Raw genomic sequence first — 19,290 nt, 5'->3', positions numbered from 1 at the left:
GTGTGTGGGCAGTTTGGGTGATAATCCAGTGCTGTGTCCAGTTCTGGGCTCCCCGATGCAAAAAAGACAGGGAGCTCCTGGGAAGAGTCCAGCGGAGGGCCACAAAGATGATACAGGGCCTGGAGCATCTCCCCCATGAGGAAAGGCTGAGAGACCTGGGTCTGTTCAGCCTGGAGAAGAGAAGACTGAGAGGGGATCTTATCAATGTGTACAAATACCTGAGGTGTGGGAGACAGAGGGATTTGGCCAACCTTGTCTCAGTGCTCTGTGGGGACAGGACAAGGGGCAAGGGCCACAAAATGGAGCCCAGGCAGTTCCGCACCAACACGTGAAAGAACTTCTTCATGGGGAGGGTGACGGAGCACTGGGACAGGCTGCCCAGGGAGGTTGTGGGGTCTCCTTCTCTGGAGATATTCAAGGCCCGTCTGGACGCCTACCTGGGCAGCCTGCTGTAGGGAACCTGCTTTGGCAGGGGGGTTGGACCCGATGGTATCTGGAGGTCCCTTCCAACCCCTACAGTTCTGTGATTCTGCGATTTTATTTCCCTCTAAATGCCATGTGGTACTGCCTCACTGTATCACTGAGAAGTAAACATTGGCCTTATCCTCGGTATATGTATGGTATGCTGACGGGTCAAGAGAATGATCGTGTAGAAGTTAAAGGAGTTATCAAAACTTCCAAAGGGATTTTGTGTCCCCAGACTGACCCTGGGTTTCCTAAGTCACAGGACTATCCCCCCTGCGATAACCAAGCTTGGGGAAGTCTGACCAAGGGCTGGAAGCCCCTGGCTGGAGCTCAGCTTGCAGCAGTCCGTGCTCCTGAGATGATCCCAGGGTCGATAAAGGAAACTGGTATGACTGAAAATAATACCTTTAGAGTGTGTCCAAATTGCAGCTCCTTTCTGTTTCCTCTTGTAAACAGAGGAATGGAAGAGAAGGGTAGAGGTGAGCAGGAGGGACCTGTGGAAAATTGAGAAAGACATTACAGAAGAAAGCAATGAATGCAAAGGCATCTTTGGCACAGGTAATGGAGGAGGGAGTCGGAGAAGACACACTAAAGATAGGAAGATAATGAAAGACAGAAGCTTCTAGTACAGAAACCTGATTTTTCCTGGCCTTTCCTCAGATCCTAATGCCAGTTGCACCATTTATGCCAACAGATTGGTAATGGGATTAGAACCTGAAATGTATGTATAAGCTGTGTGTCCAAAACTGCTTGTGGCTGCACTACTAACGTCACCTACATGCCTAAGCACATCCAGGGTTGCTTTCCAGACCAGATGTCATGCCGTGGACACAGCAGGACAGACGCACACGAGTTTTGTTTATCTTTACTGAAGCAGTTAATGCTCCTTCCAGTTGTAAGTGAACCTGCGTGGAAACTGGAAATGGCTTGGCAGAAGTTTGTGGCAGCCAGCAGTAGATGTTAAGGAGTAAAACGAGCTCCTCTGCCTGCTCTTTGTGTGTTTTCTGGTGGCATCCGTAGTTAATGGGGAGCCGTGAGGTTGCTCTGAGCTTGAGTGAGCTGAGAGATGGGGTTAACAACCCGCTCCTAAAGAAAATGAAGGCTGCCCCACTTGTTATGGCGGTTCTGTAAATAAATGAGAGCTTTAACATGCTTGCTCTCTCTTAAAAGTGGGATTGTGGAGGGGAGCACTGACACCAGCACAGCCTGGCCTCAGGGAGCGACTGGAATTTGTCAGCCCTCTGAAAACCAGACCTGCCACAGGGAGAGCAGCTGTCAGAGCGGTGTGATGTGAACTTGCCCAAGTTACTCCTGTGCCGACAGCTCCCAGGCAGGCAGCCTGAGAGGCTGGAGAGCAAAAATAGCTCTGTCCGCAGCGGGCTGACTGCAGGGAAACCACGGAGATTACGGCAAAAAAGCGGCAACATCTGTGAAGTATTTAGAGTGGAACCGAGTGTCTCTATCGAACAACAGGCTGTTTTGTGGCTGGTTAATAGTATATATTCTAAAATGTCCCTGGGGGGGAGGGAAGAAGGATGAGAGAGCTCCTTTTAATTATCTTGTGCGTGTTCTGACTTAATTATCAGGAAGTTAAGCTCCAAGGAGATGGCAGCTGCGGGACCTGTGATCTTCTCCAGCCTGAGGATGCGGATGGGGTCAGAGGATGCTCAGGAAAGCTCTGGGGAGAGCCTGGCTGTGGAGAGACGTGGACAGCAGTCCACCAGGTGGCACTTCCCTCCTGATTTTCAAAAACTTACTTTTCCCTAAGAAAACGTGAAATTTTGCAGTCCCGCTGGAGGTGTTGACGTCCTGCTGATGGCAAACTTCTGCCCCCTTCACTTGCCTTCATGAAAGCATCTAGGTTTTATATATATATATGCATAAAAATGGGCTCCTCAAACTCCTTGCCTAAATCCCCAGAAGTGATTACACCATCGTTATTCCTTGCATTGCTGACCACCCCCAAACTGCTGGGTTTTGGGCTGGAGGATGCAGATGACTTCTGGGTTTGCTTTAACTCTTGCACCCACTAAAAAGGGCAGGCGAAAAAGTTGATTCCGGTGTCCTCATTGCTTCGTAATCACAGTAGCCAAGTGACAAAGCAAGTTTGGTTAGTGGATCAGATGAATTAAACACTTGTCTTAATATTTAACAAGCTGAACAAAATGTTTTTATGGGACGAGGGTCTGACTGCTCTCGAGTCTTTCACTGCAGTCCAAAAAAAAAAAAAAAAAAGAAAAGAAAAAAAGAAAAAAAGAACATATTTGGCAGAAAAAGTACACTGAAAGCTTGGCAGGCCGATCTGTTGAAAGGCTGGTATTAATGCCTGTAGGTGGCATCAACGCAGCATGTAATTGCAATGCTACAACTCATCTGCAACGCTGAGCCAGCTTGGCAGCTCGGCAGTTTGGGAGTAAAGTTGAAGCCAGATCTTTTTTTTTTCTTTTTACTTACAGCAGAGTGCTTGTTAGAGAGTATCCTGAGAAAATTTTTATATTGTAGGTGACATAAAGCATCTTACACAATTATTTGTTTTTGCTTGTAAGTCAAGAAGGTCAGTTTTCTTCCTCTTCTTGAAAAAGCTTTGGGTTCCTGCAAAATAACCCATCCCTTATTGCACTCCACGTCACAAGCTCGATCGTAAAGTGGGCAAAATTTGGTTGCCTTCCGACCTGAACCACTCAAACCCTGGGCCGTTGAGCAGTGTTCAAGCGATGAGTGGTCAAAACACGCTGCAGTTCCTGAGGGATTTGGTGAGTGACTCCAGCAGGTTGTCTGAAAGCAACCTTGTCCTCTACAAACCTCTTCCAAGTTACCCTGGCACACGTAGAGTGTCTTCTCATGGAAGAGATGCTCTTCCAAGTTCTCTGCCAGCATTCATCCAGTTGCAGATTATCCTTGCGAGGAACAAGAAGGCACCGATGGCTAATTAAACACGGCAAATATACGTCCTAGCTAGAACTGAGAACTCCCACAAGTCGCCTTTGCAAAGGCTTTGTTGGTGATTATGAAAGTCAAACACATATGATTTTCTTCAGAGCAAGAATAAGCCCGTGCTACAGATAACTGCATGTAGTCTATGCTAATAAAACCAGAAATGGGCAATATGCTCATTGCTGTTTGGGGAATTGCTGTAGATTGTGTTAGGCACTGTCATCTTTAGGCACATTGATGATGGTCATGGTTGCCCAAAAGATTTTATCACTTATGTTATCTGAGAACTTTCAAACATACGTTCAATTTTTTTTTTTTTTTTTTAATTCTCCAAGGAAAATAATAGAAAATCTCCAGATTTTTAACATTTAACATTTTTAACATCTTTCTTTTAACATTTTGGCCTTTTTCCTCTCCATGTCCCAGTTTTTCCATCTCCTAAACGATGCCAAAATCCACTTTACAGGAACGTTGGAAGGCTTTAATGACAGATCAGAAGTGTGCTGAGCTCCTTGCTGGAGGGTGCCATGTGTTATGGTTAATAATGCAGACCCAAGTGACAACAGGAATTACAAAGGGTGCTGTGATGCCATCCCAGAACTCTGCAGGCACGTTCCGAGGTATGACATTCACATTTGTGCTCTGGTGGAAAACCTGGTGTTCTCTGAGCTCTGGGGTGAGTTTTGTGCTCTGTAGCACCACTTCCCTACAAAACCGAACAGGGTCTAATCCTTAAGATTAGGCAGTTTAAGAACTGACCACCAAAAAGGATCATGCTCAGCGTCAGGTTGGTATCAGGACAGATACCTCAATTTGGGGCATAAAAACAGATTTAGGGGTGGGGGTCCCAGCTGGAAACAAGAAGTTAGTTCTGTGTGCTGCCGGAGATTTACTGCATGACCTCAAGGAAGTCATTTCATTTTACTGTTTCCTGAGTCCTGCATCTAAAAAAGAAACCCAAAGTAGCATTTTGCCTTCCACCTAAGGATAACGATGTTAATTAGTTGCCTGCTTAGAGGTGAGTGTTATAGGATGGGGTAGCTGGAACATCACTCTTGCTTATCTCTGCTGGCCAGTCCTGGTCAGTATCATGTCACCTAAATTGATTTTTGCAGACGGTGATTAAACACAATTAAATGTCCATGTTAAAACCGGCTCTGAGATTAGCTTTATTGAGCTGAGATCAAAGTGTTGATAGATTCTGAGCTGCTTTTATTAAAAAAAAAGTGTTAATGGGATCCATACAGAGCCCACAGAACAAATTCCTTTCCCACAAACCCACCATTATCTGTAAAAGATGAAATTAGAGTTCTTTTTTTAAGCTACAGAGCCGTCTTATTTTCAATTTGCTTTGTTTTGTTTGTAAGTGTTAACGATCCCTGTCTTTAGCTAACTTGCTAACATTCCTTTGGCAGCCTTTCCAGTTTCTGCTGTTCAACTTAAGGTTTTTATTTTCCTGGTGCAGTATGTAAATTCATTTTTTGGACAGATTTTTACATTTCACTTAAAAGAAATTCAGATTTTGCCGTGGACGCCGTAGCTGGTCAGCAGCTGTGGGGCTGCCAAAGGAGCACAGCAGCATCTGGACCCATTCTTTTTTTTTTTTTTTTGTTTCAAGTTCTGAGCAAGTCCTCCCTGCGTGGCAGCATTTCTGGTAGATATAAATCTCCGTCCATCTGCTTTCAGGGGCATTCATTCAAATCCTGTAGTGACAATAATAACGATAATTGCTAGTACCAGAGGACAGTCCTGCGGCCCAGTGTGGAACGAATTTGGAGGGGTCTGCGTTTAATTTTCGGCATACACGGCTCCGTGGTGTTGGACAGCCTCTGAAATCAGTGGGATGCTTTCCAGCAGCTTCCATGGTCGTTGGCTGGGACCCCAAAAGGTCCAGGGCAGCGGGGGAAAATCAGCATAGCTGCTGGCTGATGACTGAGCAGATACACCAAAATCCCCTTTTGCCTTTCCAGGCTGAACCAGGGGGTGCAGAGGAGGGGAGCACTTTAGGGCTGAAGTATTTCAAGCACCTGATATTTTTTTACAGGGTGATGTCCTTGTATTACCACCCAGGTCCAGAGGGCTGTACGTAAAGAAATAGCTGTCATATTTTTTGGAAGTTACACATGCTTTAGGAGACCAAAAGACTCCCATTTTGGGGCAGAGGTGAGGTCGTGCCGTCGGGACAGGCCATATCGGCTGGTCCTACCGCAGGAGCTTTGTGCAGCCACGGGGTTTATGGTGTGAAGGCTCTCCGTGCTCTGATGTTAATCTGTCTTTCTGCAGGGACTCCTCCTGTCTTTGGACGTCTCTTCCAGCACAGCAGACGCCACCTGCAGCATCCCTCCCAAGGAGCTCCGCTTTCAAGAAATGCACACGCGAGGTTCTCAGCTCTGGATTTTCCCGAGATACCATTGGGGGATTTTCCCGAGTTGTTCTCCTGCCCAGATGTTATTCTTCAGAGTTCTGTTTTGCCGCTAGAGCGAAAAACACAAGGTCTTGAAGAACTCGCAGCCATAACAAAGGCGAGAAGCAAAGAAGCGAGCCAAACCAACAGAAGGTCCCTGGGGAGCAGAGCAGTGCTGAATCCGCCTGGCCAAGGATGTGCAGAGCCCTCAGCAGCTCAGCCTCCAGCTCGTGCCCTGAGAAGGGCTCCTCCTTCACGGGTCCAGTGGAATGGGTTAAAAGGGGAAAAGGCAGAAGGCTCTCACCCTCGATTTAAAACATTAATTCATTTAATTGCACGTTCATTATATCAATAGTCCTGTTCTCCCTCCCTCTCTGTTCAGACTATGCTGGGAGAAGCAGAGTTTGGGGTTCTAATTCTCACCACTCTCTGTGCTGACGGGCACCTTCCCAGCTCTTCATCGAAGCCGGGGCCATGCTGAATCCTTGTGAGAGAGGCTGCCTGTTCCAGCTGAGCAGCTGCTAACAAAGGCCGAGGAGTTTTAAATAACCTGGATAAACGCAATCTCTCCTTCCCCTTCATTTAATTAGGCCTTGCTTGCTTTGCGTGTCAAAAACCAGCTTGCTTTTCTCTTCCCCGGACAGTTCGGCGGGACAAACTGGCTGTGGGACAAAACCAGCCAGTGCAGGGAGTGGGTGAAACCCATTTCCAGTGGCTTCATGTCCTGTGGTTCTACAGCTTTTGTCCTAGCAAAGCACAAGGGCTGGCATGAGCCCTGCTCCCAGCTGCTGGTTGATAGGGTTTGCTCTCCAGCCCTCCTCCTGGGGCTGTGAAGGCTGCGGGGAACCCAAACCACTGGGAGTGAAGGCAGACAAAAAAATTGGTGCCACCAGCATGGGGACACCATGGGCCAACGAAGCACTGGGTCTAGGCTTTGAATATTTGGAGCAGAGAAGGCTGGAGGGATGAGGGCTGCAAGGAACGGGGTGGCTTTTTCCTCTCTGGCAGCACGGAGGAGCTAAGGACAACACGGAGAGTTACGTGCTCTCCAAGGCATCTCTCGCATTCTTTCCTCTCGCAGAAAGGAAACTGGACGTGAAATCCTTGGAGCTCTCCAGGCTGAGCGAGGCTGAGGTTGCTGGCAGGCTGGGAAGGAGCAGAGCCTGCGAGGAGGAAGCAGATCTCCTGAGCCTCGTTAGGGAGCCGGCCCCTACGTGTCCACGCAGAAACCTTCGGTCAGAGCTTCAGCTGGCACCCGTACCAAGCCCATTTCACTCCCGGATCCTGTCTAAAGGAATTGTTCAGGGATTTATCTGGAATTGTCTTTGTTACACTCCAGCAGTGCGTGACATTTTCTCAAACACTTTCCAAAAAGCTCCCTAGCAGACATGCAGCCATTAATTATTTACCTTGCAGTAGGTGAGCAGAGGACCCAGTATGCCATGACCTGGACACACACACACAGGCTGGTTTCCTACCTTAATTTCTGATGCCGTCCTGCCATCATAAAGCCACAGGAGAAATCCATAAATAAATAAAACTCAAGGGCTCTGCCCTATTACTGCCAAAGTCAAGGGTCTCCCACTGGTGACACCAAGGGCAGATGTAGCCACGGGGTTTTCCTGGAGCACGCAGTGCTGCGGAATGGAGGTGGGAAGGAGGAAAGGGAAGCAGAAGGAGGTGAACGCTGCAGTCCCTGCAGCTCAAGGTCCAGACCTGAGCTCGTCACACGTGGCAGGAGCGAGCACCTCAAGAGCTGCGGGCAGCCCAGCAGCGTTAGGAGCGCTGCCGAGTCCCTCACAAGCAGACATCTCACTTCCAGACATCTGCTTTAGCACAGACAAATCCCAGCCCATGTCCTCTGTTGTTTTTTTGGCATGTTGGGCAAGTGAGCAGCAGAGAGGTGCGGCTATTAGCCAGAGAAGGCTACCCAAAACTGCCCCCATAAAGCCTGTGCTTCCAGGAGACATCTGCCCTGCTTTGTGCATCACCACCGCTTGCATGCACACACTTTCCTGATTTTCTTCTTCTTTGCCTCAGACCTAGTAAGAAATCCCTGCTGGAAGCTGTCAGTGAACCTGTTCCTCCCCAGGTCCATGGGCTGATATAAACCCTGGGATCAGGCCACTGGGGATGTCTGACCTTTGGAGGAGCAGGCGACGTGTCCCACCTCCTGCTCTGCCAGCCTTTTGGGGAGGTTTCTTCCTTTCAGCAACGCTGTTTTCCCTTAAATATCTTAAGGAACCAACTCACCTGCTTGTGATAGCCCAGCCCTACCCACGAGGAGACCTGGGCAAAAAATTAATCCTGCCGAAATGATTTTTCTTCGGACAAGCTACACGATGGAAGTACCTCTAACCTGGGTTTCTGTGTCAGTGCTGGGGAGCTCCATTGATTTACCATACCTGAATTTAAGTCAATGGAGCTCGATCAATACCCAAGCAGAGCGGAGATTAGGTTCCCCATTGATTTGCAGCGTGGCTGACACTGGCAGAGTTTGTAATTTACAAGCAGGAGATACATCGATGTGAGCAGGGCTTAAATCACTGCAGCCACGGGGCAGGAGCCGTGTCCAAGCTCGGCTGCGGTCCGGGCTGGGAGTTGGTGGGGTTTTAACACTGATGAGTTCCCAGTCTGCTGGTGGCTGTCGGTTCGTGACTTCTCCTGACATGTATCTGCTTCCTCGTGCACTGCAAGTTGAGCAAAAATCACCTTGGAATCTCATGCAGGGTGTGTGGCACCATAAATCTGTCTTGGCTTTCCTGGAAGCCTCGTGGCTTTCGTCTTGGTGGGGAAGGAAGGAGAGAGGGACCCTGCAGGAGACCTTTTTTATTATATATTACAGAATAAGGCTGAATCCTGGAAAAGAAACCAACAGCCTGACTGTGTTTGTAAAGTCTGACCACAGAATTAAGGTGTTCCCCTTTGCCCCTGGGATCTTATAACGAGCAGCAGGATTGATGTGGCATAAATACGTGCAACGCTCTAATTAAAACAAAGGTTTCCAACGCCAGGGTGACAATGTGATACACTCTGCAGCTGTGCAGCAGGAGCACAGACCAGTTTGAAGATGAGGACCTGTTTGATTTACTGGATTGCTCCTGCCAGTTCCTGCCTGATCCGTACCTGTGATTTACCTCGGGGGGATTATCCCATACTCTGTAGGTTTTTACAGTTGGGGAATATTTCTTGAAAAAGCCTGCATTTTATTTTACGTGTTGTCTTTGCAGCAGCTTGCCACAAATACCCAGTCTAATGCACTTTAGAAGCCATCATAAATTAAACCAGAACCTATTTAACCTCTTTTGATCCATCACAGAACTCTTTTGATCCATCTCTGTCCACCTTGGTGCATTATATTTCCCCCAAATCCATAGATATCCAGGGATTTTGCAACTTCATTTTACTCTACTAAACTGAAGTTTTCAGAGGATTTCAATACATTTTGAGCTCTCAACTCTCTTATTTTAGAACAAGAAATATTTTAGCCTGTCACTTTTTTGTTTGGTTGCTTGGCTTTCTTCCAATCGCTTGCAATTGGGTATTTGTACAATGGATGGCCACACAACCAGAAAATCCCACTAGCCAAGGACATTTTGTTCGTAGAAAGGAATTACTTGGCTTGCGTGCAGGTAGGGCCTGCTGAGCTTAATTTAAGTAGAGAAAATGAAGGTGTAGGAGGATGAGCCATGGTACAAGTCCTAAAGGGACAGCAGAGTGCTTGCTCACTGTGGCTCTACCCCAATGTGCCCATCTTTGTGGGCATGTTTTCTGTCTTGGTGCATCGGGGTTAATGAGCTCGCTGTGCTGCTGTAACTTCCATCGGACAATGATGCAGCCTCGGAGCAGCCCCACGAGCAGGCTTCATGCCTGTGCTCTCCTCGGAGGCTGGACCAAACATCAGGATCCTTTTTCTATTTTTTATTTATTTTTTCTGACGTGTACCCCAAAGCAAAGTCACTAAGATTTGTCAAAGGCCAGGGAAAGAATAAGAAGAGAATCATGGTGCACGCCTGTAGCATAACCAGAAGGGAAGAAAAGCGTCTTGGCTCTATTCCCAGGAGCAACGAGCAAACTTCTAATGTGTTACAAATTAAGAAACGCCTGCAATCTCACATCTGAACCTTGGCAGCCTTGCACTGTCTGGAAGAGATGGAGAAATGGATAGAGATGGATAGAAAATTATACGCATGTATTTGTAAGGTATTTCAGTATATCTCCTCTAAACAAGGAGGTGCAGAACTGCACGGAAATTAATCTTTCATACGTGTCTGAAGTACTCCAAGAAGCAGGTAAAGATGCTCAGTAGATGTTACAATGCCCTATATTTTTATTACAGACCACTTGGCTCATCCTTACCTAACCAGAGGGCCAAACCCACCCACCCACCGGTGCCGTTTTTGCATGAAGGAGTGAGGTGTTGTGTTCACAGGGACAACTCTCAGGTCTCCCAGCTGGGAGAGGAAGGTCGTGGATGTCCAGGGTTACATTATCATGGGCCATCAGCAAACCCGTCCCCCTGAAGTGATGATCTGTTGTGATAATCCTGTTGTCTTCAGCATCAACACAGTTGACCACTGGTTTCATTGAAGTCAGCAATAGCCCAACATTTGCAAATCTGCTTAAGATGGTTCACCCAGTTAGGGGTCTTCTGCTGTCCTCCTGTCCTTTCAGATTTCCCAAGGTAACCTAGAGAAGATGACAACTGCACTGAACTGGAAAAGAGGTTAAAAATACAAATTTGTCCTCTCTGAGAAAGAGACCAAGGAAACATCATTAATATAACACAGATTTTTCCAGTATGTGTAGGCTAAAGAAAAGCAAAGCGAGGCACTGAGAAGCACCAGGTTTCTTCTCTTCACTCATTAATTATCAGTTATCAATTAAGCTGCTTTCCTGATGAGATCTGCCTGCACCTTAGCAGGTGAGCAGTCACATCTCCTGGTCTGTGACATGGCTTGGGGGGGCTTGGTGGGTTCTGCTGCGCAGTAAGCTCAATACCAAGAAACTGAGTAGGATTTACAGGCTGATGTGTGAAATCTTAGGTTTCGGGGTGTCAGAGCTGAGGGCTCTGTTTCTCAGCAGGCCACATGCTGGTGGTCAGGCCAGCTCTGAGGTGCTGAGGCAGAGGAGGCACTGGGATGGTGCCAGCCAGCTGCTATGTGAGCACTCCTGCATCGAGGTGGCAGCACAACCCCACGATAATACTCCTATTAGTTGTGTTTTGGAGGGGACGGGGTAGCAATTCAGTATTGGCCAGACCGTGTAATGCAATCTTCATGCTGGTAAAGATAACTTTGGCGAGGAATTGCTCCTACCACTTCAGTAACGAGCCAAGGCCCCGCTTTACTGGTGGTGTTACTCGTCTCTCAGACATGCTCTGTTGCAGAAGTTAAACCCACGTTCCCCATCCTTCCAGCTTGTTAAGGCTTCCTAGCACTTTGTAAAAGAGCAGTTAATACTCTCAAGTTAATACTACTTTAGGGACCTGGCCAAACACACCTTATCCGAACCCCTCCTGCCTACCTCCATTCTCCTCCCAGGTTCATCTGGGTAAGATGTTCTGCATTTCCTATTCAAAATGACAATATTATTTTGCAGCGAGGTAAAGCTAGGTACAAAACACACAAATGTGTATTTCCTTGCCAAAGCATTTCAAGCAATGAATGAAACTCTTTGTCTAAAGTTTGCAAAGGACCAGTTTTCCTTGTGGCCAAGAACATGTATTTATTTGGGGGTAAATATTTAGATCTCAGTTCAAGATGTCTTGTCTGCTCAGCCGTGACTTGATTTGCCTGAGGACTGATTGTGGAGCCAGGTGTGCACATGAGGATAAAATCACTGCTGCCACGAGTCAAACGAGCTCAGCAGAGCCCCCAAATTTCCATTGTCCCGTGGCTCCGATGCAAAATGATTCAGTGGGGAAGGCACTCATCACGTACATGCTTAAATAGCAGTTTTAAAATTAGGGGGGGAAAGCAAATGTTTGCTCTGGAAATGTTTTGTGTACCAGGTGGGGCTCCTGCGCCCAATTAAGTGATGCAGAAAGAGCTGCCATCAGCCTGCAGCACCCCGGGGCAGCCGTGCTCTGTAAGCTGACATTTGCTGATGCCAGCAAACTCAGCGGCCCGAAAACGCGTTTTTTTTCCCCTGCTGCTGAGACCACCGTTTCGGAGAGTCTGGCAAAAGAGATGCCTTCTGTCTCCCGGCATCCCGTGGCGAGAGCAAGGCTTTTGTCCACCTGCAGAGGGGCTGGCGGCGGGGAGGGGAGTTGGGAAGCGCTGGTTAATGTGGCTGGCAAGTGAGCCGTGAAGGAGGATTCTGTCCAAAGGACACAGGCTGGGATCTGCCCTCCCCACTGTGCTCGTGGCTGTGGAAATCGGAGGTGGAGCAGCCTCCTGGTGGGAGCGATGGAGGCGTGCTGGGCCGAGCCAAGAGCTCCTCAGATGTGAAACTGTTGTCAGTGCCCCTGCAGAGGTCTGGGTCTGGGTTGGAAACACAGACCGTGCTTCCCTGCAGTCGTTTCTCTGAGGGGTTTCTGCAATTTGGGCAATTATTGTGGACCTCAGCTATGAAATTGGTAGCTATGCTAAAATAACTAATATCCTGGGAGAGGGGGCTTGGAGCAGAGGGTGGATGGAGGACTGGGCAGCTTTCAGGCCAGCTGAGTTTGGCATCTGTTTTATTTCCTAGAATCCATCTTCTTAACAGCCCCTGTCTGTGCCTGCCCTCTCTGTCTGCATGCTAGCAGCTCCAGAGGGTCAGAGCAGTGGCTTTTAGGGTGTTTGGGTGTAGGAGACGTGGTGCATTAATTCCCTCTGGAGCCCAGGAAGCTCAGCTGCTCCTCTCCCACCCAGTCACCCTCACTCACTGCAGACAGACCCAGCGGGACACTGATGGGGTGACTTTTGCATCTGCTGTGGGGGGCACAAAGCACAGGTGACATCTCTTTGCAGCATGGGACAGCCCCAATGCACAGCAGCAGCAGGACGACAGCCCTACACCCGCTTGACACAGCTCTTCCACACCTAAATCACTCCGGGTGGCCCTCACATCACATCTTCGGAAAACACGTTGCTGCAATAACATTTTCAGAGTTACTGCTTTTTTGGTTGTTATTTTCCTATTTGAGGCATGCAAGGAAATGGATTTTCCAAGGTTATCCAAGCCTGAAGCACCTGGGGTGTGCCAGTCAGTGACTTTTGTTCTTGCCAAATATTTGTTCCTGGAGGTAGAGCAAAACGCACCCGTGCTGTGGTTTATCATGACCTGATTATACCACTGTGAAGTTGAAAGTGAGGGGGAAACAGCTATTTCAAACCATTTTTGTAGAAATCGGAGCAGTCTGTGAGATGAAGACAGCTGTTTGATGCGATTTGGGCACTGACATGGAAGTTCCTGCCTGGTCAGTCGGGCAACCCACTGCAGGCAACAAAACCCACCCTGACAAGTCAGGCAGTGGAAAGCTGCACTTGCAAGCTGTGTGTGTAAGAAAACAGGAGGTTTTAAGAGAGGAACTCGATCAAACAAATGAAACCTGGAGGGTGGAAGTGGCATGGAGGTGAAACGGCAACAGCTCTGTCTCGTGGTGAGGAGCCATCTGTGCTTAAGGCAAATTTCCTAAAAAAAATCTGTAAAAACGACAACCCTCTGTTAAAACTTGTGTAGAAGGGTTACTGTGTCCACTGCCTGAAGTTCTGGATAATTAGTTTTTTATGAATATTACAATGATGTCTTTGGATCGTTGCCCATGAGGGTTAAAAAAGGAACCAAGTCAGCAAAACGCCTGCCGAGGCATGAGCAAAACCCACCGTCTGCATTTCGTTCCAGCATGGTTAGCAAACGTTAAGCAAGTGCATTGCCTAAAAATATGTCTTTAACATTGTGGGTCCGATACTGCCTGCATTGCCCAGGCAGCCAGCACAGCCTCAAAGGGCATCCCCAGCGATCAGGACCCAAATTTTGCTCTGGGAGATGAGGCCGTCCATCCGACGGTTGATTGTGGTGGGTCCTGGACTCTATGGATGAAGTTTGTTAAGTCGCCTGCTTCTAATTAAATCACAAGCACGATGGTTGTGGACCCTGTTTGGAGTCCTGGCTCTGGTCAAAACCATTGTAAATGCAGCTTTTACTTATTTATTTACTTTAAATATAGGCTTCCAAAAAAACAAATATCATTTACCAAAATAATTATTCTGTGATGTGATAATTGTTTTGGTAGATTCTCTCTCTCTCTTTTTTTTTTTTTTTTCCCCCATAAAAATGCTCTTAGCAAGAAAGATGACTTCTTTATACAAAGGAGAAAGAGAAGGTGTTTTTCTTTAAATATTGAAGAAAAGGTCGGATGGGGCTTTGGGCAGCCTGGGCTGCTGGGAGGTGTCCCTGCACATGGCAGGAGGGTTGGAACTGGATGGGCTTTAGGTCCCTTCGATCCCAAACCATTCTGGGATTCTGTGATAAATGAAACGTTAACATTTTTGAAGTGTTTCTATAAGGCACCCAAAGGTTTACAGGAAAATACAAACCAAAAGGCAATTATATGTTCTAAAAATATCTCATTATGTTGCCCTTTTGATTTTCTTTTTATGACTTACAAATCGTTACTGCGCTGAGATGAAGATCAGGATTTGTTCAGTGGGCGTACAGGATGCAAGGGTCAACATATGGCTGATGTCCTACATGCGGGTGTCTTTTCAAGCCTAAATGAGGGAAAAAGGGGAATACAAACACTTCTCCCTGCATCAGGAATTTCAGAGGGCGATTTAGTTCCTGTATGAGACACATCTGTGGTTCCTGGTGGCTCCCAGATGAATTGGTTAAATCCCAGACCTATTGGCCATGGAGACTTGGTTGAAGATGGGATCTCAGTGTCAAATTAATTGGGTGAATTTATATGGGGAGCTAATTGGCACAGTGTAATTAGCATAGTCAAGCAGCAAGAGGCAAGGAAGGGTCAGAGACAGTGACAGTGCCTTGAGATGGCACTAATGGTATTTTTCAGGTGGATATGGGTAGGGTTCAAATAAGAGGTCAGTGGGGATGAAAAGATGCTGGAAACCAAATGTTCCTTCCAGGGGAAATCCTCTGAGGGGATTGAGGAGTGAGAGGAAGGTGAAAAAAACCTGGAAAGGGCATCCAGCAAGGGCAGCTATTGCCTTGGTGTCCTCCTCGGGACCCTTCATCCATGCCCTCAGAGGCAGATGCTCCCGGACCTCATTCCCTCCTTTTGCACACCCAATTTCTCTGCATCCACCATGCCCAAATGCAGCTCACCAGGACTCAAGGACAGGACTGAGCCGCAGTCCCCCCGTGCCTGTATTTGCATGCTGCGAGGGCAGAATGCGTTACGCCGACGGATGTCAGCTGCATAACCACAAGCCCGCTCCCGGCACAGAAGGCCCCGAGCAGCTTTCCTCTCCCCATGACCCTAATTAGCCATCTGTGGTGTGAGGCTGGAAGGGGTTTGGCTCAGCCAGCAGTGCAGGAAGGGGCAGCCAGAGGAGGAAGCCCCAACTTCAGCTTGCTCGGTGTTGCTGCCGACACCGGAGCCTGCCTGTTGCTGCAGGGAGCAGGAGCATGGTCTTCAAGGGAAGGGTGAGACCCCCTTCCATGTGCCACTTGTGCAAAAGCTGGGAAAATCAGATCTATTTGGGAAAATCCCCGCTGCGAAAGCGGCCATCGGTGTGTGTATTTCCAAAAGGGCTTCTGGCAACCTGCTGCAGCCTTATGCCAAGCCGTGCAAGTGGCACATCACCCTGCAGCCGGCCGGGGACTATTTGCCTCCACAGATCCTGATCCAGGAGTCATAGCAAGGTGCTTTGCGGACTGCTTGGGTGCTGGATCAGCCACGAGGGCCCCCGAATTCCCCTGCTGCATCCCAGATCCATCTCCAGTCTGAAGAAGTGGCAAACAAGACAACCACCTTTCTGTTGCTCCTTGAGGGTGGGCTGCCTTTTGGATAAAGACTGATAAAAAATTAGTCATCAGGCAGGCCTGTGTTATTTTAAAAGGGCTGCACCGAGGCTGGCATGCTTGTTTGTAAATTCACGAGGAATCTTGCTCTAATATAAAACAATTGAAGCTAAGGAAGTGTTTTGCCATTGCTCTTTTGTTTTACATAATGTGCTGATTTGCTGCATGGTCACAGCACGTTAACATTAGTGGGCGACAGCAAAACATGGAAAATTGCTAGAGACATATAAAGTTGTGAAAGCTGGCTGTGTCGCTGAGGAAAGGGCAGAACATAAATGAACCTGATCGTTTACAAAACATCAGTTACATTAAAATGTTCTTCTGCCTCAGAAGCTTCAAGTGTCAACAGTGCCTGAAAGGCCACTTAAAAACAATCAGTTTTTAAATCTTGAGTCCTTTAAACTACGTACGGAAGAGATTCTGCTCCTGTCTCAAGCACAACCTGCGCTCAGATGGAAGTTTTATTTAATTTGCAGTTAAACCAGCTGTATTTATACAGATAACTTCAAGAATGAGGCTCTAAGCCCACCTCAGAAACTACTAAAGCTTGGTAGAGAAGGACTCACATATTAAGCACCCTTCAGATTTTCTCAGCTCTCGCTGATGGGAGCAAGCTGCCCAGCTGGAAGGTGGCTAAGTAAACGTTATTATCTCGCTCAGACCCATTTCAGCAGCAGAGCCAGGACCTGGGTCACAAGAGCTGCTGGCTCCTGGGCCCAGGACTTCCATCTGGATGAGCATGAACATTATTTGTGTGGCTGGAAATTGGAAATCTGAACAAGGACTCTCTATTGTTATTAAAAGTATACGCATGCATCCGTCACGCTTTTGCTGTCATCCTGCTTTTTGTTCAGTAATGCAGGATGGCACAATTTGTTGAAAAGGATTTAAGTTCAGCCCTTCATTGCCAGCATGATGGAATCCCACCAGCTGCTTTTGGCAGCTTTTTTTTTTCTTTTCTTTTTTTTTTTTTTTTCTTTCTTCCAGCTACACAGTGTCCAGCATGAATCCTTTAACAGGATGAGCATTTTCATAGCCCCTCAGCATGATGGCCCATCCCAGGAAGACAGAGAGGAGGTATATTTGGTGTCTACCTCCAGCTGCTCATGTAGTCTTATAGAGTTTTAAGTGCAGCAAGGAATACGAGGTTTTCACAGCTTCCCAGGAGCAAGATTTTGGGGGTCACTAAACAGACTTGCTCAAGACTTCCAGAATTCAATGGATCAGTATTCACTTTAGGGGTGAAAAATGACCATTTTTTCTTGAATCCTTGACCTGTAGAGAGTTAGGATTCTTTGCGCATTAGAATTTTCAGAAAATAGTCAAGAAAACTAATAAAGCTTCCTGCAATTTTTAAAAACTATGTTACTATTAATTTTTTTTTCTTTTTTTTTTCCTACTTGGCCTCATTTTTACCTGTCTAGAAACACATGAACTGCCGTAACTGGATAAGATGAACGGTCCCTCTAACCCAGTCACCTATCCCCAGTGATCCCCAATAGCAGGTGTTATTGTTGAAAAGAAGTTGAAAGAAACTCTGAAGATCTTAGGGAGTGTTTTGGCTACCATAATGGGCTTAAAAAACCTCAATCCTCACTCTTTTCAGATAAATATAGTGCATATTGCTTTTTTGTTGCGTGTCCAGCGAAGCTCTTTAAACCTTCCCTTGGAGCTGGTTGCTCTGACGTCCACATGGCTCTTCTCTGATCTTCCTTCCATTAAGCTCCAGCTAAATAGTGCCAGGTTGTTCCTAGCTGTATTTCACAGCTTAGACACACTCTTTTCACATCCTACTCATCTTTTTCTATAGAACATAAATATTATGTATATATAGAAAATATATATTCAGGAGGGGAAGCCAGAACCTCAACTGATTTTCATCTAAAGCTTGGGTAGCCTACAAAAGTGGATCAGCAGGAGGCTGGATACAATTCCTCTGAACATTGTTTCTGACCCCCACACTTCGAACACAGTGGATCTGTACTGGTCATGAATAGTTCAGATTTAACCTAAAACATGCTTTGGCACAATGAACATTTTGTTTCTCCGAGCAGCACGATGGGAGAAGATACAGGCTGGGGCTTAGAGCAGGATGAGGAAGTGGAGCAGCTGGGGAACACCACACTGTGGACAACCCCCTGCAGACAGACATGGCTTTGGGAGATGGCTGGAGAATCAGCGCTACTGTAAGGGCACAATGGTGTGGAAAGAAGGACAGCATATGAACCTGCAAACAGGATGACGTGCTGTAAAACAGGCTCCTCCAAGGTAACTGAACAAGCTTAATCCTTGCTGGAAGCATGGGATGCCTGAGCCAAATCTAGCCCAATGTCTCCTGCTAAGAGTATAATATCAACCATGGGAAGGAAAATTTTCTGTTGAAGGAATGATACTGAAGAGGGGTCAAGAGTTGGCTGAAATTCACCTTCTCCATTTACTCAAAATGTCCAACTTGCTGAGGCGTTAAGCCAGTACATTTTAGCTCATCAGTAATTTATGAGCACACTCAAGAGAAATAAAGCAAGTCTTGTCACTTGCCCTAATAATATCTCCTCACACGTAAAACTGTGGGTAGCACACTGCTCAATTGGTACAGGGAGATCTGTTCAAATGAAATGAACCTTGAATCATGTCTTCAGAGATAGCTAAAGTGATGGGCTCAAGCCAAAAACAAATAACCTCAAACTGGGAGAAGACTGGGGGGGGGGGGGGGGAGGGGAGGTATGACTGCTGGAGCTCATGGCTGTCCCATGGCAGGGGGATTGGAGATAGGTGATCTTTAAGGTCCTTTCCAGCCCAAGCCATTCTATGATTCTATGATATAACTCTGTTAGATGCTATTACCAGGTCATTTTGGAAGCTCTCCGCTTGTGGTGATTTCTTATATTGTCTTTAAACTCAAGGCAAAACTCACAGGTTAATTACACATAGCCTGACTAATTCTCCTGTATTCACTTATGACAAAGGAGTATTTTGTCCTTCTTAATGACTGAAAAAGCAATTGATATCCTCTCTCCTCAGAGATAATACAGGCAGACATCTTATTTTTAAAACAACCCGTCTTCACAAAGGCGTATATACGTGTGGCATGGTGATCATGACTCGTTTTTGTATCTAGCTTTCACAGAGCCTAGTGTCCCTATAAACTCACAAGGATCTGAGAAAAGGTGAAGAAAGGTGTTTGTAGGGCCAATTAAAGGGTTGGAAAGAACTGAATGTAAGTTGTTGGCTGACTTGCTGAAATAATTATTTTAAATCCAGGGACACCTTACTGTGTTATTAAAGATGTGTCAGATTGCCTGAAGTCTTGCTTGAGTATCACCAAAATTACAGTTTATATCTAAACATCAAATGCTGTTCCCATACAAGGAGCTGTTCCTTTGGTTGAAAATGTATCTTTGGTAGAAATACCATATCTAGCAAAATCAAGGAACAAACACTCATAAATGTAGAGCTAAGCTTAGAAGATAACACAGAAAAAACTCCTAGAGGACTTCACTAATTTCTCTCAGACA

Source organism: Anas platyrhynchos, chromosome 1, assembly GCF_047663525.1.
Source record: "Anas platyrhynchos isolate ZD024472 breed Pekin duck chromosome 1, IASCAAS_PekinDuck_T2T, whole genome shotgun sequence".
Lineage (NCBI taxonomy): Eukaryota > Metazoa > Chordata > Aves > Anseriformes > Anatidae > Anas > Anas platyrhynchos.
The sequence above is the reverse complement of the archived record's forward strand: the minus strand, read 5'-3'. Positions refer to the sequence as shown.